The following is a 25688-nucleotide window of genomic DNA, read 5'->3' on the forward strand; positions in this document are numbered from 1 at the left end:
ACTCAAATATCTGCTTTTTATTAAGTTATTCTAAAAAAGACATAAGAGCTTAAGGTACAAATAACAGGCAGTAAACAATGGCTCCTATTCATAGATCTAAACTAATTGAGAGTCTTGCTTCTTTGAATAAAAAAATTGTCTGCAAGAAACTCTGTTTAAATTGACCTTGAATAATGCTTGCAAATAGATGAGTGTTTTCTTGATCTATAAAGCACTTAGGAAGAAGCTGGACTGCCCTCCCAGTGCTCAATTGTGGATATTGCAAGAAGAGTTTTTCTGTTCCATAAAATTTAACAGAATTTTGAGCTAATGTATTTTGGCAATAGCTCAGATGAGGTACAAGGGGAGGAGAGAAACCTTAAATAACGGTACTACCTACATAAAAATACTGAAACATTGTTGTAGGAAAGATAACAGATATGTTTCTTTTCCCAAATTTAGAACAATTTCTAAGTGTTTCCATTTTCTTGCACTAAACTTATAATATACTATACTTACCATAGTAAACCTACCCCAATATTTGCCAAACATTTTTAAAGACTAGAAAACTATCTTTTAGACTTTATCAGTTTGCCAATAGAATGTCTATCTGATTGAAAATATTTCACACATTAATATTTAATTTAAAATGTAATTATTACAATTGAAATAATCATACATTTCAGGAAAGCACTAAAAATATTTCTTTGCATCATGCAATCATTAAAATGTTGCAAAATGGTTTTTTTATAGTGTGGAAATATATTTTTGGTAAGTGAATAATTTTTATAAATGATACAAATAGTATACAATTCTAAATATATCTGCATTTTTTAAATGTTCACACAGTTGGTGCTCTCTTTTCTGTGTTTGCATAAATGTGTATTTTTGAAATACACTAAAATTTAATGTTCATTACCGTAGGGCAGTGTGAATATTGAGTTATGTGTTTTTTGTCTTATAGTGATTTGTATAATAAATATGCTTTACATGCATAATTTGAAAAGCAAACATGAAGTATTTTCCAAAAGCACATCTCTTTTACTCCAGGGACTTGGTTGTCACTCGATAATCATACCAGTTGAAACTACAGGTGGAACCTTGAGCTCTGTTTCATGCTAGGCTGTTCATGTCATCAGGAGCAGCCCATATTACTTCAGAAACCCTCCCATCTAGTTAGCAAATCCCTACTGTCCAATCACTATTATAGACTTTCAGAGGCTTCCCTGTATCTCAGCACTCACTCCCACTCATTCTCCACATATCAGCCACTCTTAAATCATGCCACTAGCATAACCCTCTCCATTGCCTTCAGGATAAAATCTAGACCTCCAATGAGGTACATGAGCACATCCACAATGTGGTCCCCTCCTACCTCTACTGCCCCATCTCATGGCCATCATTGACTTGCTCTCCTATTGTTAACCCTATGAAGATTTCCTCAATGATTTTTAAAGCTCTTCTTTCTGTTCTCTGAGTCTTTTCACTTGTAGCTTCTTTTATCTAAGATACTCTTCCTAGCTCTTACCCCATCTATTTTTTTCCTTAGCCATCCCTCTCTCATTGATAGAATCTTCTTGGTGGAAACATTATTTATTCAGGGAGTGTTCCCTTTTGTCTTTGAGTTAGGACAGCTGACAATATACATTCACATCTCCTGAGTCATCCCTTTTAGAAATAAGCACTGACCTCATAATTGCATATTTGATAAACAGTTTTTTTTAAGTCCAAGGCTTTGTGAGACCAAATATTGTGTATCATGTACGTTATATCTCCAGAGCTTGCACACAAATCTCTATGATAATCTATAGAATGAACTAGAGAAGGGAATCTTGTTCTCAGTTCTTATAGTTTCTATGGCACCAAGAAGACACCCCTTACAGTCTGATAATATTCAAAAGAAAAGAAAATCAAATACTAGTGTCCAGAAAAATGAACTGCATAGTTAAACTTTCTTTTATACTTTCCAAAGGAAAGACCACAAATTTCAAATACAATTTCATTTCTTTAGTATATTACCATTGAATTAAACATCCAATGAATTCATTATTTGTTTCACATCTTCCTCAGGTCATAAAAGAAGTAATCATTGATATTATGAGTAGGAAAATGTTGTGGCGGGGAGTCCTAAATAAGGTGGAGAAAGATGAAAACTTCACATATATTTTTTGAATGACTTTGAGAAAGGACATCTAAAATACATGAATACATACACACACATACATAAAATGTGCCCTCATATCTTTGGCACTAACAGAAGAATTAACATAATTGATATAGTGTTTCTTAAGTCAGTAGTATTTTTAAAGATCACTGATGAGACTCAACTAAAACAAAAGCATAAACACTGCATTTTCAATGAGTAACAGAGGTCATCTAACAACAATGACAATGACAAAGAGATTTAGAAAACAGATTGGGTCGGAGAGACAGATGAGAAAATATGTGATAACATATATACATAAGAAAGGTAGCCAAAAATGGGGTCATATACTCCATAATCAATGAATGTCAGATGCCTGCTATTTCAAAGAGCATCTTTTTTTTTTTTTTTTTTTTTTTTTTTTTTTTTTAGTGTAACAATTTGATTTGGAAATCGAAGGACAGACTTTACTCTTTATCAGGGCAATAGGGGTAAATGGGTGGAAAGTCAAATAATGTCTACTTCAATTCCATATATAACTACTTTATTCTCTAAATTCTTGTACTTCTACTTGAATGAAAAAACTATTTTTAGGGCTAAATTATTCACAAATATACTGTTAACCAAGTGAAGAGTCAGCTAAACAGAATAAACTGACAATGCTGCTATTTATTTTGTATTAGTTTTTACTTCTGAGATGGGTTCTTACGTGGACTGAGTTGGTCTTGAACTCCTAGGAGTAAGTGATCTTCCTGCCTCAGACTTCTGAGCAGCTGGGAATGCAATAGGCATGTGCCACAACACCTGACTGACAATACTCTTTTAAAAGATGATTCCCAAGTCACCACTAAAAGATAGTTCAAATTGTCCTATTCTACAGAACAAGGCCTATATTTTTGCCTTCATTACATGATTTTCTTTAGAAAGTTGCATGTTGAAGGTGGTAATTAAAGCATATTTCTTTATGCAATTTCTCAAACGGATGGTAATATTTACTTATAAAATACAATCCAGCATTTTGTATGCTCTGATAATTATATTTAATCTAGTCTATAGTGCAATATAATCTGTACTCTACATTGCAATATAAGGACATAATACATCCCATTTCATTGGAAGTGGTCAAAGGCAAGTACAATTTCCATTGATTATTTTATTTATTGAAAGGTTTGGAATCTAATACCAAACATGCTAGGGTGTAAGTACATTCCATAAAATTTCTTTGGATAGTCAAAAAAGCAGGCTTGAACTGACAGGTAAGAACAAATAGAATGTGCCTGAGAATTCAAATGAAACCCAAGGTACATCTTTGGGAGAAAACCTTTTCATCTTCAATTATTCTAAATCAGAAGAAAGCATAATGCAAGAGTTAACCACTTCTAAATGATCTATTTGTTTTGGATTTTTAAGAGGATCCAAGAATTTTTTAAATTGTAAAACTCAAATTAGAGCAAATTATATTCCATGATTTTATGATTATGTCAAAAATGTATCATAATGTTATATATAACTTTAAAAACTACCCAAAACACCCAACTATGGCAATTAGTTGAGCCCATAGATTATATTTATGAAAACGGGCCTCCTTGAATAGTTAAAAGATAGCAATTTATTCTCATACTTTCTTTTCCCTGATAATAGCAGGATGGCAATTTATTTTGTCTCCTCCAGTTAGTTTTGTTTGGGTTCTGTTTATTGGTACTGATGTAGGACTGATGAGGCTAGCCATCCAAGGAATTAGCAGGAAGAAGGTTTATTGGCTGCAACCGGACCAGTCCAGAGTGTGGCTTGTGCCTGAAATTTCCTCCTCTGGACAATTATTCTAGAAACTCTTTGTATTTTATACCCAATGTGTGTGTGTGGGGGGGAGATTGGGGGTTTATATTTTTGCAGGAGTCTACATAAAAGTAATTTTTTGAGTTATCAGAAAGTGCTTTTTGTCTCATTTTTTAGAACAATCAGAGGTTTTACACATTTTACCACAAAAGCAGGAGCAACATCGTCAAGTCCATGGTCAAACTTAGCTTTTGCAAGACAGAGCAACAGGAAATAGGGAGTTGTAATCACACTGAGTTTTTTTTTTGGTTTTGTTTTGTTTTGTTTTGTTTTTTGCAGAAAATCTTTGCTGATATTCTCTTAACAACAACAATTTATGATGAGGTCTCTGCAGAAGCTTAATTAACTTGCAATGGTGAAGAAGGGGGCGCCACTATAGTATCTTCACTGAAAACATCACCAATAACAAACGTATCTCTATTGAAGTAAATTTGAAGCAATGAAACTGCATGTAAAGGTTGGTGTTATTTTATTTTGAATTGCTGAAGGATTATATATTTTTGACAGGAGGAAAGCCTCCTCCCTTTGTCCACAGTAATGTCACCACAACAAATTGACATGAATAAACCTCAATTGGATGGCCTTTCAAGTAAAAGTACTGAATGTAATGGATACTTCAAACAAGGTTCCAGGGGTAAAGAATAAAAGGAAAACCTGATTAGTCATACTTGGAATATGCTACTTTTTTGATTAAATCCTAGATAATTTCATTCTCTCTCCTATAAAAGAGACCTAATATTTATATCCCCTTCAAACTTATATTATTGGAAACTAATTCCCAATGTGATAATATTTGGAGATGCTTAGGTTATAAAACAGAGCCCTTGTGAATGGGATTATTGCCTTTAAAACGAGACCACATAAATCACCCCTGTCCCTTTCACTGTGTGAGGACATAGTGAAGAGATGGTCATTTATGATCCAGGAGGCATGCCCTCATCAGACATAGAAGCTATTGGTGCCTTGATCTAGGATGTCTTCCCTAACTATGAGAAATAAATTTCTGTTGTTTATAAGCCACTCACTGTATGGTATTTTGTCATAGCACCTCAAACTCTCTTAGACACAATTTCACCAAAAATACTTGGTCACATTTTATTGTATTAGTTTTATAGGAATCAGTCAACTCCAAGGAAACAAAAGTTAATTTCAAAGGATCAAGGTAAACATCAAGAACCAATAAAACTCATATACTCGACTTAGGGTTAAATTTCATGGTGGAACTCAGAACAAAAGGAAGCAAAATTTTAATCGTAATTTTACACCTATTGGCCAGTAGAGATAAAGTATAGGAACATCACTGACATATAGTTTTCTCCACCCATCTTTATCTTCACCCTTGCTGTGCAATTTCTGTTGAAAATAAAAATGTCAGTTTTTGATATGACACAGTAATATCCTTGGAAAAAAATAACAGCAATGCTATGAGCCAAATATTTGTACCGAGAAAATATGAAAGTAAAGAAAAAAAATCAACAACAAAAAGATACTTGCTTCTTTTGGACTCTTTGTTTCCTCAGTTTTAAAATATTAGGAAAGAAAATGAAAGAGTTCTAAAAACTATGCATACTTCAAGAGAAGATTAGGAGTCTGTTTTTAGATGTTTTGATTGTGAATAAGAATAGTATATATTTTTGATACAGGGGATGCGGTCTCCACTCTTTGCCCATAGTAATATGATATTAATATATGCCCAGGTCCATAAGACAATGTAAAAGTTTAACATAGTTTTGTAAAATCATTCTAACACTAAAAGGAACATTATCAAATAATTTTTATCTAAATGTTCTATGTGTGGTTTTTATATGTACCAAATAGAGTAATGCCTAACTTAGCTGGAATGTTCCACAAAAGTGGATTTTAAACATCATTGACACTTGAAGAACAAACTTGAAAAACAAACCTAACTACTTCAATGAAAACATTTATTCTATGTATTACTTTATTTTCTACATCATTAAGATGTTTAAATAACAAGTACCTACATCTATTTGGCTTCTGCCTAATTCTTTAGTTTCATTTTAAGAACTTCTAACTCTTTAAATTCTAGACATTCCATATCTTTTACAATTTCTTTTTTTTTAAAGAGAGAGTGAGAGAGGGAGGGAGGGAGGGAGAGAGAGAGAGAGAGAGAGAGAGAGAGAGAATTTTTTTTAATATTTATTTTTTAGTTATCAGCGGACACAACATCTTTATTTGTATGTGGTGCTGAGGATCGAACCTGGGCCGCACGCATGCCAGGCGAGCGCGCTACCACTTGAGAAACATCCCCAGCCCCCAATTTCTTTATCTAAGTCAATTCACTTTGAACATGTCATTCTAGTTGCCTTCGAAGTTTCCTATATCCCTGTGTATTCAGTCCTGCCCACTCCCATCTCCCTCTCCTCCCTCTCCTTTCCTCTCTTCTCTCTCTCTCTCTCTCTCTCTCTCTCTCTCTGTGTGTCTCTGTCTCTGTCTCTCTCATACATACCCACACCGCTGAGTCCAGCTAACCTATTTTTCATTTAAATATTAACTATACCTGTTTCTCAAGGATCATTTCCTGTTTCCTCTCCCCCTCCATTAAATTATCTTAGATCCTTCCATTAGGCATTCTTATAACACTTAGGAAGAATGTCTATAATCATGATAAAATAAGTTAATTGATTCTAAACTATCTGTAGATTCCTTGGGGGCAGAAGCCATGTCTATTCTGTTTGCTGCTATATACCTTGTATATAACACAATGTTGGGGACATTATGCCTGCTTGATAATAAATTCCTAAGTGAAAGCTAAACCCATTTGAAGTATTTATTGCATGGTAATACAGTCATATTTGTTGTTCCAAAATTCATAAAGCAGGTCTTGGGGTATAGCTCAGTGCTAGCACTGAGGCATTGTGGTCCGTCCCCAGAACCATAAAAAAGAAAAGATCCATAAAACAGTAAGGTTGCTAGCATCTATTAACTAGGACTCAGTCCTTTTTTGGATCAGTGATGATTTTGCCATTAAGGTAAACAATAGTGTATGTAAGGGTCTTAAATAAAACCTTTTGTGCTTAAATACAAACCAATGATATATAACTATGTCGGCTCTACTAACATACATATACTTCAGCCAAAAAATTAATACCATTTGTGATCTATTTTTGTTCCCTAATTACATACAGAGCTGATGGTTGATTTGGTCAGAGAAAAACTTCTGAAAGTACTTAAATTCGCCAATAAACTGCATATGACAGAGATAGTTTCAGACTCAATGAGTCTTGAGACATATATCATTGCGAAGACTATGCCTAGACTCATTTCAGTAGTGATTTCTTTAAGGTGAATCGACATGTAGACTCTCCAAGAAGCACCTGCTTCCAAACTCTATCAATAAACATATCAATGTCCTGTGAGGAAATCAGCTTTCCTTTAAGGCCAACAGGATACAAAGTTGGGACTTGTTGACAAAAGTTACAGATCTTCTAGTCTTTTTAATGTGAAGGCAGGGAACTTCTGGAATATGCCCAATTTAGGCCGATATATAGCTGCAAGGGACTTGGATTGTCTTCTGGACTTGAAAGTCTGCATTGAATGATGAACACACACTACCAGAGGCTAAAGGTACTTCTTTTCTGACAAGGGCTAGGCAAGCCAGTTAGCTTGCAACTAAGTTTCTTGCTTCCTGGAAAATCCAGGTGGTGGGCATAATAGGAGGAACCTTTTGAACCTAGATATATCTAAATCCAAAGCTGTTTCATGGATAGTTATTGCGGCAATGTCTTATAACAGCCTGGGTCATAAAAGCCCAACATCTCCTTAGTCTTCCTTGCACTCTGCTATATGATAGAAGATGCCCTAATCTCGTTTATTAATGTCCTGCTTTATAAAGTGTGGAGTGAGATTATCGTTGTGGACACATAAAATCAGTAACCTTCTCCACACCCTTGGTGATTTCATCAGGAGGCTATTTTTTATCATTTCCATTTTATAGATTCAGATGGTGAAGCAGATGTAAGTAAAGTGATCAAAGACCAATTACAGTTGAAAACCCAGCAAGAAGCAGAATTTCATTATCTTCCTTTTATAATGAAACCTTGCCATGCAGAGCCACTTGAGACATAAAATGTTCCTGGCATTTCTTGTCTTTACCCCTAACATATAAAACACGTCCCAAGCATAATAATCTACAAAGTTCTTTTTTTATTTTATTTTATTTTTTAAAGCTGACCCTCTCAAGAGACAACTTGGAAAAGGAGGGAAGTTCAAAAGACCTCTGGACTTTGGGCTTGTGAGAGAAGGGAGAAAACTTTGCAACATGTTAAAAAAAATTTTGCTTGGACATCTCATTTCCTCCTTTCTTCTTTTTACTCATTTCTTTGTTTCTCCCTTTATCCATTTCCAGGAACCCTGGGGCCTCATACCACTTAATAATCTGATGTGTGCATTTGCATTTATTACCCCTAGACATAGCTCATGTTCCCAAAAGACCACCTTCCTTCTTCTTTTTTTCCAATAATTAAACCTCTATTTCTTTAGTTTAGTTGAGTTAGATGTTAGGAAAGCAATTTGGCTCAATGAGATCAATACATAAACATTGACTGTGTACTCTGCAAGTTGTTATGTCAGGCACACATCAATGCATTGTGTGGCTCCTACTGTCGAAGGGTACACAAGCTGGGAAGTCAAGGGGCAAAGTGAAGAAAGTTAAACAAAAATAGATGTAGGTCAAAGTTCAAAATAATAGATAACTTGTCAAAAGGATACAAGTAATCACCATGTGAACAGCAGTTGCCACAGATATTCAGAAAGGAAATGGATCAGAACAAAGAAATTGTGCTTGAACACAGGGATTTTATCCACATCACAAAAAAATCTAAATTTTATTGAAATAATAATGATAAAAATGTGTTATACTGTGGATATCAATCTCCAAAAGGTTAGTTGAGAATTCTCTTTAGCTTCATAAAGATATTTCTTAAATCTATATCTTAAATATACTCTCCAGTAAAATATAGTCTCAAAAATAATTAAAATATGAATAATGACTATAATAGTTATGTCATGAGACCTAAAGAAGTAGTAGATACAATGTTGAAGCTACTCTGTAAAATATAATGCAAATTGGCAAGAATTTGAAGGCAATACGTAAAAATGAAAATATTTGTGTTAGAATGGAGGAATTATGGTTGATCTTTTTTCAAATTTTAATAGTATGAATACTGTATTAATACATATTTCAACTTTGTTCCCAATGCTTCCTTAAAAACATATACAATCATTGTCTGAAAATTTAAGTGTAGTATCTTAATGCAATACTGCAACCCTGTCAGTCAGCTCTCTACAGCTGCAGAGAACACACAGTGTTCAAGTAGGGCATTGCTCTGTGAGTAATGCTTCAGATGACATCCCAGCCCCTCCTGTGAAACAGCAGGCCTTTGTATCCAGTTAAACAATATCTTCGTGTGAGACTGCTGTGATGTGGGGCATGGCAGGCCACAGGCTGCCTACTGCAGAGTTCAATGATGCTTTGGGGAAGAAATTATAATAAGCTTAGTGCATGTCTAACTGGATTGAGAAATTTCTCCCTTCACTTCCCTCTTTAATGTGGATCTACATTAAGATATTTAGTGCTCCTTTATATAAAGATTTATATAAGCAGTTGGTCCTATTAGCTACTTATATTCAAAAACTGCAGTTGATATTGTTTCCTCAGATTAATTAATAATAAAGGTAGCCTCACTCATCTTGGATCCCATTGCCTACATGGAATGAACAGCAATTCATACTTTCTTCCCTGGCTTTTACATGCTCTTGATTTCCCCATGCAGAGACTGAAATATCATATCAAAAACCAGGAGCAAGAAATGAAAAGCAACAGGAACAAGTAGATAACCAAATACAAAACCCATCCTGACAAAGGTCATACTCTGTCATCATGCATACTAAAGAGTTCTATTGTGCTAGCTGTGTAGCATTTTTTAAAAAATGATTTAACGGTCACAAAAACAGACAGGGCCACTGATAGACATCACAAATAGTGATAATTTAAAAAATGAAATGTAAGAGCAGCCCCACATTACCTTACAAATGGCATCTGCCATTTTCCCAGATTTGAGAATCTTGAGCATACTCTAAATCATAATGTCATCACATTTAAGCTTATCCACCCTAATTAGAACCTACAAATCTATTCTCTAAGGCATCTTTTCCTAGCTCTTGATTTCTAAAAATTCTAAACTTATTTGGTATAGCTGGAATTTCTATCACTCATACCAACCTGAACTCTTAATCTATTTTTAATAGACTGGACTTTGGAAGAGAAAATATGTGAATACCTCACATAGTCTGATATGGCACATAAATGGTACCGAGAAAGTTCATTATTCTCCAGTGAAGGAAGACGAGTATAGTAAGTATGGCATTCTAATCTCATTTTAAAATGGCTTTCAATCTTTCTTGTAATTGGAATGCAGAAAGTTCTTCTTCTTCTTTTTTTTTTTCAATCAGAAAGATGGGATTTGTCAACTGTGCACAAATTATTTAGGATTAAGTGTTTTTTTAAGTGCAAAAGATTGCCTGAGATACAGTTGTTGGATCATTGCAAGCCCCCTTCAATTTTATAAAATGTAAAATCTTTTAAATAAAATAACTATTTTTTCTTTTCTAAACAAATTGAAGACTACAGATTTGAATTTAAATTCCTAAAATAACTTTTCCCTACCAAAGATACATTTTTCTCTGCCAGCAATTATTTTTTTTGAAATAAGTTCACATGAGGTCCAATGCACAATGGAAAGCAAACCTTTGATGAACAAGATACTAAGCTCTAATTCTTGGGTTCAATTCTCAGCTTCACTATTAACTGGCTGGGTCACAATGGCTCTAGAACACAATGTCTTTGAACTTCAGTTTTCTCATCTGTAAACTGGTATTTGTAACTATATTGACATAATCTATGTAAAGCTCCTAGCATGGTTCCTGGCACATAATATGCACGCAGAACATATTAGCTGTGTTATTGTGGTTGTGTCACTCTTATTATCATTGATAACTTGCCTTATGTAACATATCAAAGAATGTATATTTTACAGAAAATAATTGTCTCCCACCTGATCACAGGAAGGGAGCTGAGGTAAGCATAAAGAAAGATGGAAAGTAAATCTATATATTATTTCCTAGGATGAATAAAGTCCGGGGAACTAGTCTTATTCTACATGATATCCCTGACCCCAGAGGTGCTTCATCAAAATCACTACACATCCCTGCAAGCAGTATCAACTTCCTTCTCAGAGTTTATGCATGGCTAAGCTCTCAAAAGAGCCAATGGAACCAATGAAAGGGGGTCACTAACTGGTAGAGATCACAAAGAAGAAAAGGCCCAAGATACCTACCCCAAGGGAATATGGAATTCAGGGAGCCACCTTATGTTCTGGCTGGCAAAAGCTGCTCCCAGGATAAGAATATGTTAGTCATCAGTGTGAAATCTAATATATTGGTGCTTCCAAGGCATCCAATTCAAATAGAATGCCTTCAACTCTTCCCTCCATGACACTGTAGTGGGAAAGGGACACAGAATCTGTGAACAGAAGTGGATACCATGGGATCTCAGCAAGGCAGTCTTGTCACCTGTGAAATGAGTTTGGTGTACTAGATGGTTTCTAAAGTCACCTCAAGGCTAATCATCTGTGGTTTTGGGTTTTGGACAGCATGGACATAAAGACAAGCATTAAGCCATCCTATTAAGATGTGTTGTTTGTGGACTTTCATGAGGGAATTAATTTGGGAGGCATTAAAAACAAAATATCATAAATGTGTCTAACTTGGCAAAAATCTTTCAAAGGCAGTAAAATCTTTGACTTGGAATGTTTTTTTTTTCCTCTTCTTTTCAAATAAAACTATAGTTTTATAGTTATAGTGCTTTGACAATTTTATGAAGACTTGCAGTCGTCATCGGTGAGACCTTTATAATTAAGCCATTACATTTTTCTGATCTGTTTCATGTTGTAAGCTTGTCTTCTTTCTTCTTTCCACTATACAGATATATACACCTCTCACCACCCAGACGTTTCTCTGGATTCTTTCTATCCACCCACTGACGCATGTCAGGGCTCTGACAGCTATCTCAAGAGGAGAAAGGCAGGCAGAGGTTACAATATAGAAAATTTTAGTTTTTTGAAAAGTAGTTAAGAGGATGAGGAGGTATCTTATGATGTAGAATAAAGAAAGGGTTTATCTCCTTTTCATTTAAAAATTTTTAGCACTAAATAGATAAAAGTAAAAAATTCAAGAGGGAGTCTAAAGACTTGGTGTTAATGGCTACTCTTTGTCCTCATTCATCAATGTAAACCTTTTCTTGAATTTCTCAAACACCTTCGATCATAGGAAATGTACTTTGGGGGCTATTTCTGGTTCAGAAGACCTCCTCAAGAGAGTGCCTATCCTATCAAGTCTGGAAAGGCAGATGTGAAAACCTATCGGTGGGTGACCCATTGTAACTCCCAGCCAGGGTGAACATCACCAACTGAGACTCAGGCATCCTGAAGAATACAGTAGGAACAGAGGAGAATTGGTTCATTACAGGACAAAACTGTGAAAAAAAACTGTGAATTTCTCTACTGCCCTCAGGATTTCCTCTTAAACTTAAGTTATCTGTGACTTCTGGTGGAACCCTGAACAAAAAAACAGATTGTCCAAAAGAGCAAAAGTATATATGCATCCTAACAAGTTTGAGCTAATCTTCAACAGTAAGGACAATTGGAATTGATTCACTCACATAAGAATATGTAAGTGGCTCATATAGAACAACCTTTGCAAAAGAGGATGGCTCTTTCTTGTAACTCAGAACACCTGGGTAGGGTTATGTCAAATCCAAGGATAGCAATAAACTAATGGAAGCAGAAATCTTGGACATAATACACTTTCTATAAGATTCTTTCTAAAGTCTTTTAAATCCAGCTGTTTTGATTTTAGTGAAAATGAACACTTCGTCGCTGTCCTTCACATAATAACACATCAAGTACATGGAGACTATTAATGAGCTGAATTGTAACCCCAAGAAAAAACACATATGGTGAACCCAATATTTTACATGTGACTTTATTGGGAGATGGGTCTTATAAATAAAGGAAGTGATTAAATTAAACTGAAACATGAAGGTGGTCCCTAATCCCATCTGACTGTTATTTTTATAAGAAAAGGAAGTTCAGATACACAGAGACACCAGGGATGTGGATGCCCTGAGGAAAAGCCATATGAGAACACAGTAAGAAGGTAGCTGCCTTTAAGACAAAAAACAGGTCTCAGAAGAAACTGAATCCCAGGACATCTTGATTTTGGGCTTGTGGCATCCAGACAATGAGAAAATACATTTCTGTTGTTTAGGCCACCAGACTGTGGTATTTTGTTATGGAAGCCCTAGCAAAAACTAATACAGAGATGATTTGAAGACATTTCAAGATCATATATTGTGAACTTATTCACAGATCTTTGATGTTAAGATGTGATAATAATTTGTTGCTAATTGCTAAAGTAGTCTTGAAATGAGTACTCCTGGATCTGCATTTTAATAAAGTACTCTGTTAATGCCAATAACATACTTGTTTCGATATTAGTTTTAGTTTAAAAGTGCATTTTTTCCCTTCTGGTTATGCTGCAAATCGTCATGGTCTGCAACAAAATTTTGGTAGTTGGCACAGTTACAAAATAAACCGCACCCAAGTGCATTTTTGCACTGCTGGTGAATTATAATGAAATTGACTTCAGAAAAATATATGTGTGTGTATATGTAGTTCCATTGTGTATATAGAACAACCTTTGCAAAAAGAACTACCTTACACTTCATATCTTTAAATGACTTTCTTAAACTAAAAAGAGTTATATATTATCACCATTGATTTACTTTGTGGATTCTTGTAGCTTCTTTAGCATAGACGAGTGTAGTATTTTTTATTTTTTTGTCATAATGCTAGCTTGCTAATCTATGTACAAAGTCTCAGTGCAAAACAAAGAAAACCGCACTACATAAAACAAATCCCTATGTATGTTCATAATCAAATAAATTGACAGGCTCTTACGGAACTATGCTAAAGTTTTCTTCAATTAGACAACTACTGTGAAACCAGAAAAGGTTTATTATGCCCATGGCCAAAATTCCAAGAGCAAATTCCAAGTTCCACAGGATAGTCTATATTTATTCATACTTATTTCTATTCTTAGGGACTGCCTGAGGAATTTAAAAGAAAATATACTCGAACACATGCATACCCTCACACATGATTCTAATTGATCATAATTAGTTTTGAGGGGTTTGCAAAAGAGTCATGTAAAAAAAATTGTAACTTTTAATGATAAGTCGGAATGTTTATCTTCTACTCAAAACTGAATCCACATCTAACCTAGTCTGGTTTTCTTTCGGTGCTTATCACTGAGGGATGATGCTGATTCCAAGCCCAACTCAGACAAGATACACCACAGAGAGACTGTAATAGGGGTGACAGCCTCCAGTGAACATGCCCAGGGACAGTGAATTCCTAGTAAACTGATGACTGCCCCAGCAGGTGATGAAAGACCTGAGTTCTATGTAGTTCAGATCATTTTAAGACCCCTAATATTTGCTAAGATATTATAAGTAACTTCACCACTTTCACCTGGAGAACCAGATTTCAATGTACATTTTGGTTTCCACTTCACCTAGGAAAATGCTTGGGAGAAGGGAGTGAATAAGCCCTCAGGGAGAACCTGACCTTCACTTTTAATACCAATGTCTTTCCATCTCCACATGTCACAGTCCCAGCAATACCTGGACTGCTGTATCACCTCCTAGTTAGCTCCAGACATTTATTCTGGCCCCCTCTAGCTTACTCCTTGCACTTTAGTCATAGGAGGTGTATAAAATAATATGTATGCTCCAATAGACTGAAAGAGCCAGGACAGCAGGGACTGGATCTATTTTTGCTCCCACTATACCCCTGCATAGATGCATGCACATGGCTTAAGTATTTTTGAATGGATTACTAAATGCCTTGACTGCACCCCCTCAGGTGCTTATCTCTCCCACTATCCTATGTTCTAACATGCCTTGCTGTGTTGAATCTCTACTCTGGAATCTTTATCAGGAATATCTCATGCTCCTTTTTACCCAGACTTGCTGAATCCATTCTCTCCAAATCCTGGTTTTTGCTGGCAAAGATAGATAACCATAGTGGGGGTTGCTTTTCTCCACTGTGCAGTAGTACAAGAACAGAAGTAATTTCACAGTAAGGTTTAGATAAGGGTCAACTCCATGAAACTTGACACAGTAACTCTCTGCTAACTATTTGTAGAAATCGGCAACAATTCTACTTTGGATAGGAAGGTTAGGGATGAAGAAAGTCATAAAAGAAACTAATAGTCCATCAGAAATTCATGGGCATTCCAATTGGAAACAGATCACATGTAAGCTCTGAGATAAATGAATACACTATTAGTTTGTTTCAATGAAAAAACAGACAAACATGAAGAAAAAGAAGGTGTAACTTATTTAATGGTGTCATGCCAAAAAGATTTATGCAATAAGTGTTTTGCCTTTTTCTTCTTCTTTTACTCTTTACTCAATGTATTGTGCTAGAAATACCTGTTGCCTGGAAAAAATGAAGGAGTGGGTTGTATCCCAGATCCACCATTAATGGATATGTATAACTATACATAACATATTTTGCTTGTCAAGCCTTTAAAATAAAGTAATTTTCCAGGGTGACTTTTTTTTTTAATAGCAGGATTTGAACCCAGGAGTGCTTAACCACTGAGCCACATCCCTAACCCTTATTTTATATTTATTTTTGAGACAGGGTCTTTCTGAGTTGCTTACAGCCTAGCTAAGTTGCTGAGGCTGGCTTTGAAGTCACTATTGTCCTGCTTCAGCCTCATGAAGGTGCCACATTTTTTTAAGAAAGAAATTTTATTTGATGACTATGGTAAGGGATCAGAACAATATATTATAGAGAATAAGTAGCTTTTTAAGCATGTTATATTGCCCAAATAATTTGGGGTAAATATATAGTACATGTATCATCAGTAGATGCATTTCTCACCAAAAATGAAAATTTTTCATTTTAATAATTCTAGGAGGAAGAATCTCCAGTTTGAAATTTCTGAACCCTTATTTTATTAAATATTTGAAATATAAAATTATTGAGATTTATGGAAGGACAGAGTCAATTTTATTTGATCTTCTAGAAGGAAGCAAATCCCCGATTTGAATTTCAGTAATCAACTTGTAGACATGTTACTGAATGTTTCTGAGTAATATTGTATCTGTAGTGTGGGGATAATTTATAAGGTTATTTAAAAGAATAAGATATAGGGAGTATAAAGCACCCAGGGATAGTTTCTGGCACATCTTGTTAATTATACAGTGGTTATTATTATGTTTATAGATTACATAGAATCCCAGGCCCTTAGAAATGAAAAGGATTTAAGCTATAATCTGATCCAGTCCGCATCTAATGTGGCATGATTGATTACCCTGACAGATTGGTCTCTTGAGTGCTACAGAATTAGAAGAGAATCTGAAAGGAACCATAAGCTCATTAACAGCTGAAGTACATTATCTCACAAAATCTTCTTTTTCATGTTATTTCCTTTCTTAAAGTGAATGTAAAATGTATAGAAAGAACACCATCACATATTAATACAATGGACTTTCTTGTTTTGTTTTGACTAAACACTGAAATATTCTAATTTCATTTCATTATTGTATTTCATTTATCAACTTAATAGCTTTTAGTTATATTCAATACCAACAATAGTAAAGTTCAAAGTATTAAACTAAAATGACAAATACAGTAAAAAAATAAATAAACAAATCTGTCTAATCCTAGGTTTCCTATTGTAAAGGCAAGAAACGGACAACACAATATTCCGAAAAAAAATATAAATCAGGAAAATCACTTTCCAAAAAGTGTATGTGTTGAAACAAAACAATTAAAATCTGAAAAAAATTTTATTCCAGTATGTAAAATATCAGACCTCAGAGAAGAATTCGGAACACTACACTACATCTCTTTATCCATACAAATTCTGTTCCTTCTGAAGTTCACCCTAGGAAGTCACTGAAGCATTGAGGACAGGAGAAGACATGGTGAAAGCAATGAGAAGAATGTGCATGTCTCTTACCAGAGAAAGTGAAATAACAGAGACTAGAAAATAATACAGATGGGTAGTATCTGATAACAGGAAAGGATGTCCAACTTGAAAAATAAAAAAACCTTAAATCATCACAATAGTGGCAGAACAGATAGAAAATGATTGAAAATAGGGAACCCTTAAAGAAACTAAAGGATCCTTTAGTGGAAACTAAAGTCTACTATTGGAATCAATGACTGCTTTGATGAAATACAAGAAAAATTTTGACACATTGAGTTTATCAGGAGAATTATGGTCTTAATAATGCAAACTGGGAATTCAAGAGGTAAGATGGCTTGGGAGAAGTATAATCATATTATCCTCTATGCATATATGAACATATCACAATGAATCCTGCTCTTAATACAACAATGAAAAAAAAATGGACATGTAAATAAACAGAAGAAAGACCACAAGAGTAGAGGAGCGTGTTACCTATGTAGACACAGTTAATTTCACCTTGTCATCATAGACTCAGAAACGACTCAGATTTTCCTGAGAATCCAGGGACTTGAACTGGAAAACTATATGATGTCCATAACTCGAGGACCATCCTGATACTCTCAAAGAAACCTCTCTGTCTTAGCATAGACATTCCTGAGGGACCCACAACTTTAATTATTAGAATTATGACAAAATTGTCAGAAATATCTTTTCACAGAGAGCAAGACCATTTGGGTACTATTTTGTAATCCACAATCACCTCTGTTCTTGGGTTCATCCTCCTTCCTAACTTAAATGAGCATATGCATCAATGTATATCTATCTTTTCTTTCTAGTTCAGACTTGGACTTTGCTTGATTTAGATTTAAGCACTATACATTTTAGCTCATATATATTGAGAGAGAGAGAGAGAGAGCGCACAAATGTATATTTTATGTTAGGAAATCTGGTATTCCCCATAACATACCGCTCTAACCCATTTATTCTTCGTCCCAAGTTTTACCTATTATAGGTTGAAAACAGTGTTTTTTGTGATTCCTTATATTCCTCACCAGGTCCAGCACAACACAAGGACAAATATAAAGTAGATCTTAACACAGGTTCACCAAAGGATTAAGTGTATCTTAGGTTTGGGTCTTCTAAAAGATGTAGTGTGCACTTATGGATCTCAATGTGTGACAGGAATGTATACAGATAAGTCATATGTCTATTATAGTTATTTTATATGTCTACTGTTAGCACGTTAAAGAATTTTATCAATTTTCTTTTTTTGCTAATGGAGATGGAACCCTGGGGTGCTTAACCACTGAGACACATCCCCAGCCCTTTTCATATTCTAGTTTTAAACATGGTCTTGTTAAGTTGCTTAGGACCTGAATTTTATCCATTTTCTGATTCTTTCTTTCCACTTCTAGTTGTTCATTTTTTTTCCCACTGCTTTCCAATTCTTAATGAAATGAATATTTGAGAAAAATATCTTTAAACAGAAAATTTACAAAACTATTTTAAATAAAAATGTAAACATACAAGCTAAGATACGTGAAACTTGGTTAAACAAAGAGGAAATCAAGCACAAGATTCATGAGTGTCTAAAATACATTAATAAATTAAAATATTTTAGAAGGATTAAAAAAGAGTTAAAATTTTAAATCTGGTTGTAATTATTTTTCTAGGATCAGCTGGTGGCATTTTTTCCAATATCTTCAGCGTCTTCATCTCAACTAGAATAAATTCGGACCCCCAGTATAACTAACTTAAGCAAAATTCGTTTTTTTTTTTTTCAGGTGAAAGGCAAGCTAATATTCTTAGCTCTATCAGCAGACCTAGTATCTTATGGATAAGGTGATAAATATTCCAGATTGCCCATGAAAGTCTTGGTTTGTGGTTGTTGTGTGGGATTAATGTGTTTCATTACTTTTTTGGAATTGCTCTGTTTGAGCAATCATTTTTATAGTCTCCTAACTGTTGGGGGTCATTGTGGGAATCAGAAAGAGAAAACCCTCTAGATGGCTATAGCCAAGGCTAGAGGCTTGGCAAGCCCAAGGTGCTTGGTGAAAAGGAACTCACAGCTCTTTCTTCAGGGCACATTACCTGTATGAGTGTGAAGGCAATAGACAATCCAAACACAGACAGGATTTCAGTACCTCCTGGTCCCCTCTGATGGGAGATTCATAGAGCACAAGCTGTGTGACACTACAGAGTTGACTGTCCACCAGCTAACCTAACACTCAGCCCATACTTTATTCTTCCATGAAGTCAGCCTTGATAGACATACACCATTTCTTTATTTAAATTTTCACAGAACATACTTTCTGTTCCACTCTTTTGACTTGAACCATATTCTTCCTGGTGACATTTCTGTAGGGTTCTGGTTTGGGGCAGGTTTGGGGATAGAAGAGGCACAGCAATTACTTCTCTGCTAAGGATAAGGAAAACAATCTAACATCTTTGGACACATTTATCTTCCTGTACATGAATCCAAATCTGAGAGCAAAGACAAGATAAAATTACTTCCAGTGTTCCCCGTTTTATCCTCAGATGATATGAAAAACCCCAAGAGGATGCCTACAACTATGGATAGTACCAAGCTCTCCATATGCAATGCTTTTTCTATAGCTATGATAAAATTTAATTTAAAAATTAGACTCAGTACGAGACTAACAACTAATGACATAGAACAATTAATGATATAGCACGATTTTAACAATATGATAAAATAATATTGCCAGCATCATTTCCCTTGCATTTGGGTGGCATTTTTAAGAAGAATAAGGGACACTTAAATACAAGCAGTCCATCTGATAACAGATGCTAAGTGAATGATGGAAAGGTAGTGGATATGCTATGTAAAAGGAATGATTCATGTTCAGGGCAAGATAAAGCAGGATGTGAGAGATTTTATCACATGCTGAAACTGGTGCAAAACTTAACACTTAATACTCATTTTTGAAATTTTTCATTCAATATTTTTGGACCACAGTTGAGTGGTAACTGAAACTGTAGAAAGCAAAATGCAAATAAATGAGTTAACTACACACATTAATATAGAGAGATCAATGCTACTGTGATTGTAAGATTGCAGACTGAACTATTTTGTTCAATACTAATTTGTACTCAATACTAAGTACTTCACAGGATTTTGCCAGTGACTAAATGTTTTGAAACTAATAGTTCAAATTTCAAAATACCCAGTGAGAAAATAAAACAAATAGAACCCCCACACCAAAACACCCAGTGAGGTAAGTACTATCAATATATCATTTTACAGATTGAGAAACTAAAGTAGAGAGAGGTTAAATAATATGGCCAGAGGTTAACACATCTAATGAGAGTTTGAACTGGGACTGGAACCCAGGTAGTCTGTCTCCCAAGCCTTCACTCTTAACCTTCATACTATCCCACCTTTAATTATGTGTTAGGTCTGCAGCCTATGCTTGAAGTTTGGTCATTTGGTGTATAGTCTCTATTTCTTACAGCAATTTTATTGTTTAGGAGGGCTCTATAAGTTGGACTAGGAACTATCTTTGGCATCTAGACAAAGAATAACCAGTAAAAGGTATAAAATCACTGTGAACATGTTATAAACCCACAGGATCCCAGAATGGCCTTCAGAGATCTAAAGAGAAGTATTAAAAAGTGATAGCACAACAAAGGTCTGGGAACCATCTATCTGGTGAGGACCAGGAATAAAGTCTTTGATTTTTCTTAAAGTAATAAGAATAAATAGCATAGGCAGTATTGAATAATACTTGGGTGCAAACATGGGATACTTGAAACTGGCAAGTTTCTTAATCTCTCTGTTCACTCATTTATCAAAAGGAAATACTATTTGTTGCCTTATATTGATTTTTTGGGTATTAATGCAATAAGGTATATCAAATTAGCAGCACAGTGCCCATTATAGAGTGCTTACCATAGAATGCATGACTAACTCTCTGTAGCTAATACTAGATCCTACAACAGGTAAGGATTCAAAGGGTTCTGTGGACATCTGTGCTTTGGTGTAAGCTGTTACCTCTTCACCCAATGCCAATGTAACACCAGTTTCTTTTATTGAGTCAATTGGATGGACTTAGCCTTCTGTTTGAACTCCATTTCCATAAAGCACAGGCCTCATCTAATTATCCTACCATAATTGTGACCATTCTGCCCTTCTATTTGGCAAAACAAACCTATGAATATAAAAAAAAAAAATCTTCTTTTTGTTTGTTTCTCCTCTAACCATAAAAATGTTCTCTCATCCAAATCCTCTGCCAACCTGAGCAATAAAAATAATAAATGAAGGGACAAAAGACTCTACTTGGACTTTTAAAATGCTCCAGCAAAGGTGACCCTGGAAAATTATTACGGCACGTTATCAATTAGTTGACTCTATCTAGAAAAATGAAGCTAAATGTTCCCCCATTCTGTTTAGTTTTATATCTCATAAATCCAGCTAAAATACTTCATTGGAAATGCATATGGTAATATCCAGACAGAGTTATGTTAGGTATGTTCTCTTTGGGATTCTCAATGGACATTTTAAATATTCAGGCCACCAGTATAGATAACCTGCTCAAGATGACAAATTACTTCAATAAAACTTAACAGGAGCAGAGTCAGTCTCAGATTTCTGGGACTGGGGAAGCTCAGCTGTTTTTCAATGCAGTCAAAATTGTAAGACTAAAAACAAAACAGACTTTAAAATGTTTAAGATGAAAGTCTGTCTTTGAGAACTATTCTACCCATGAGGCTAAATCTGACACACAATATTCATCATCCTAATTTAAATTTTAATATATGGCCTACTTAAAAGCTTCGCACTTCAAAAGGTTTTCACATTTATTATGTCATTCTGTCTTAATTAAGAACCCACTATAATATTAGATTACGTTACACCTTTGAATTGTTACAAAATTAAGTTTATATTCCCTAGAAATAAATGTACTTTTCTAATAGTGATATAGACATCTGAATATATAATTTTTTCACAATAACTGCATGTGACTTATCAGTTCCACAAAGATGTGAAGTTTTATTATTAAAGTTATTTTTTCTGGAATAGTGTTATAATATAGAAATACTTGAGCAAGAGGTATTTTTAGGTGGAAATCATTCTTAAACTCTTCATTTAAAAAATAAATTATGGAAAAAAAACAGTACAGGATGGGTAATGAGAGGTCCATATACCTTTCATCCACCTCCCTCCTCAGGTATTAGTAACTTAAATACTATTTGACAATTCTTAAAACAAAGAAATTAATACAGGTAATCAGCTATTAACTAAAGTACAGACTTTATTAGGTTTTATCAGGTTTTAACTAATGTCCCTTTTCTATCTTGACATCTAATCCAAATCCCACAGTCCATTAAAATGTCATGTCTCCTTAGTGCCTTCAGATTTGTCTTTCTTTATTATTTATGTATTTGACAGATGTGAACAGTATTGATCAGTTATTGTGTAAAATATCCCTTGATTTGGATTTGTCATGATTAGGTTGAGATTATGGGGTTTTGCTGAGACATCAAGAGTGCCACAAAAGCAGCATGCCTTCTCAGGCCATATCACCTCAGCAAGGGAATGAAGGCAACATGTCTTTCTACTGGTGAATTATTCAGCACTCAAAATACATTTATTAGAAGAATAATGGCTTTCTAAGAACCATATTTGAAGGGATTTTTTTCTAAATTTAAGTACAAATGTTCACTGTATTCTATTTGTATAGAAATATAATTTTTATCTGAGCTAGTAGAGGCTATACCCCAAGGGGTAAGTCAGTGATTATGGAGTCACGTTAGAAGATTAATAAAGGACAGTTAATTTCATTGGAAGCATATTTCATTTTTTTTCCCTCTAAAATCTTAACATCCTCTAAGATCACCTAAAACAGAGGTTCTGATCCCTGTGTAAGGATCAGAACTCACATACATAATTTAGTGTGTACATGCAAATATGTGTATTTTTAAAAAAAGATAGGGTGTTCCATTTTATTAGACTCTTAGTGAGGCAAAATTCAAAGGGCGCTTCAGAAAAAATGACCTAGAGGATGTTGAGACCTGGAGATAGCTACCTATCTAACTTGTATTCTAGAGAGGTGCTTGATACCAGATAGGAAATTTTCACTTTTTTGATACTCTGCTCTCTCTTGACTATATTGCATTGTTTACTAGAAGTAAAATGACATTTAATACCAGCTTATATCTGATCTTATAAGATAAGTAGGTAGATGATTGGCAAAAGGGAAAAGGCATGAAAAACATGAGCTGGACTCAGGATCAGCATTCAGATGATGACATTAAAAACTGAGAGGGGGAAATCATATAGCAGATTTTTAAGTGGCTTCACCATACACAAAAATACTAGCTATTATGTGTGTTCATCATAAAAATATGTAAATATTCCTCGTCAATTTAAGAAAAAGGTCTTAGAAAAAAATATGGGGTCAGAGTGTTTGAGAAAGTATTAAAAAGAAGGCTGGTCACTGAGATGGGACCATGACTTATCTTCCATTAACTCAGGTAATTATAAACTACAAAATACAAGAAAGATACTTTTGGATAATAATTGAGTTATTAAGAGCATTGTTACAAATCCAGAAACCATATTAAAATCAACCAGATACTTGAAAAGCTATTTGAAGTTCGCTGAAAGCCTAATAATGGAAAAGTGTATTTCTCTGGCTTTTGATCTTTAGCTGTTTTTAAAAGCTTTTTCCATCTCACTTCCTAAAAAATAAATTTTGTGCTTGTAGTGACAACTTTTTTTATATTTGACATGATATTGTTTGTAACCAGGAAGTAGATTCATTAATCTCATTTTCCATGTCTTTGCAAAAAAGTCCTTCAACCCAATCTGTCAATATCTTCAAGCTTTTCTTTTCTTCTTCTTCTTCTTCTTCTTTTTTTTCTCAATATATTTATTTATTCAGTCTTGAGTTTTTTTAAATTGATGTAAATTCCTATTTATTTTTATATCCAAGGAGTATATATTTTATTTTTATTTATCCCACAGTGAGTAATTACTAAGATATAGTTTATTTGTCTTTTCTTTTTTTATTCTAATTTGTTATATATGACAGCAGAATGCATACAATTCACATTACACATATAGAGCACAATTTTTCATATCTGTGGTTGTATGCAAAGTAAGCTTTTCTTATTTAAAATCAGGATAATCTATTCTCATGCTTAACATGTATGGTTTTCAGGAATGAAATCAGCATGTATGTTTATTATGAAAATAATTTAAATTGATCAATACAGCATACATTGGAAATAATAACGAGGAACTTGAAAATACAGAGGGAAATTGTGTGGAACTAACAATACATGAACTAAAGATGCTGTTATTTTTATATTCTAACATAAGATATAATCTACTTGGCAAAATTCCTCAAATAATCAATAAATATTGATTTGATTGGTTGGTTTCTAAGTAACAAAGTCTGAGAATTTGTCAAAGTAAGAAAGGATCATTGAAAACTACAAAAGCGAATAAATTCTTATTCATTAATTGTTTCAAAATATACTTAATTAATATTTTAATGGACTTAAGTTTGGCTTCAAGTACACAGAAAAGCTATGATTCCTAATTCTATTTTACTGGGCTTTGGGTATCTGGTGGTGTACAAAACACCCACCTCTTAGCTCATTTGCAAAATATATTAAAATTTGAGGCAGAAAAGTAGTAGAAGAAATAGAGAAGAGCTTTGACTTTTGTGCCTCTGCATCATTCACATTGGTATTCAAATAGCAGATATCCAGCATATCCTTAGAAATTAATTTTTCAGATTATTTCAGTTCTGTCAGCAATAAGCATTTAATAATACATTTGCTTTCTAGGGTTCTGTTCATCATGAAAAAAGTGTCTACTAAGCTTGAACTAAGTTTTCTGAATTAGACAGTGACGAATTTGGCCCTGTGAGAATCTGACCTAAGTCCTATAGGGTAGAATACAAATTGGAGGCAGATATTTGAGCTTCTGGTGCAAGACAAGTTTATGGAAGTCAGAGAGAGATCTCACTGACCAGTTTCCTACGATAGAAAATGAAAAGTAGTCCCATAAATCCATAGCACAGAAAACAAAAAAGACAACTTATAACAAACAGTAAGACTTTAAAAATGGTCAGCTATGTTCATATGAAATTCTTTACTTCCGTTTTACCATGAAGAATAATCTTTTAGAAAAAGATTATTATGTGCATTGTGTATGTTGGACATTCTAAAAGTCTAAATGAGTATAAAGTCCACCAAACCTTCAAAGGAGAACTTTGTTTTTCCTTTGTCAGAATATCAAACACAAAAACAAAACAAAAAACTCTAATATGTCTTATAGCAACATGTAAAGTTCTAATATTAAAAAAATATCCAGGTCACTGATAATGTAAGAACAAGTGAGAAGCCTAAGAATATATCATTTCCTTCCATTTCCTTGGACATAATTTCTTCGAAGGTTGGCTGAGAATTTCAGATAGATGTATGAATATACTACTTAATAAAAAGTTCATTATGCTTCATCAGTAAAAATAACCCACAAAAGAATAACCCACAAAGTACCAGCAAAATTCAGCACAATGAAAAAAGATAACTCAGGAAAAGTCAGAGTTTTAAGGCACTTGTTCTAAGATTTCTCAGAGTATGTAAGATTGACTGAGAAATTTAGATTAGTAAACATTTAACT

At 34.2% G+C, this 25688-nt stretch overlaps 1 protein-coding gene across 6 annotated transcripts in view; it reads right to left on the reverse strand.

Annotated features, from left to right (window-relative positions):
* Positions 1-25688, reverse strand: part of Nrxn1 (neurexin 1) — a 1089464-nt gene that overhangs the window by 129741 nt on the left and 934035 nt on the right. The gene's annotated exons all lie outside the window — the stretch shown is intronic.

Source organism: Marmota flaviventris, chromosome 14, assembly GCF_047511675.1.
Source record: "Marmota flaviventris isolate mMarFla1 chromosome 14, mMarFla1.hap1, whole genome shotgun sequence".
Classification (NCBI taxonomy): Eukaryota; Metazoa; Chordata; class Mammalia; order Rodentia; family Sciuridae; genus Marmota; species Marmota flaviventris.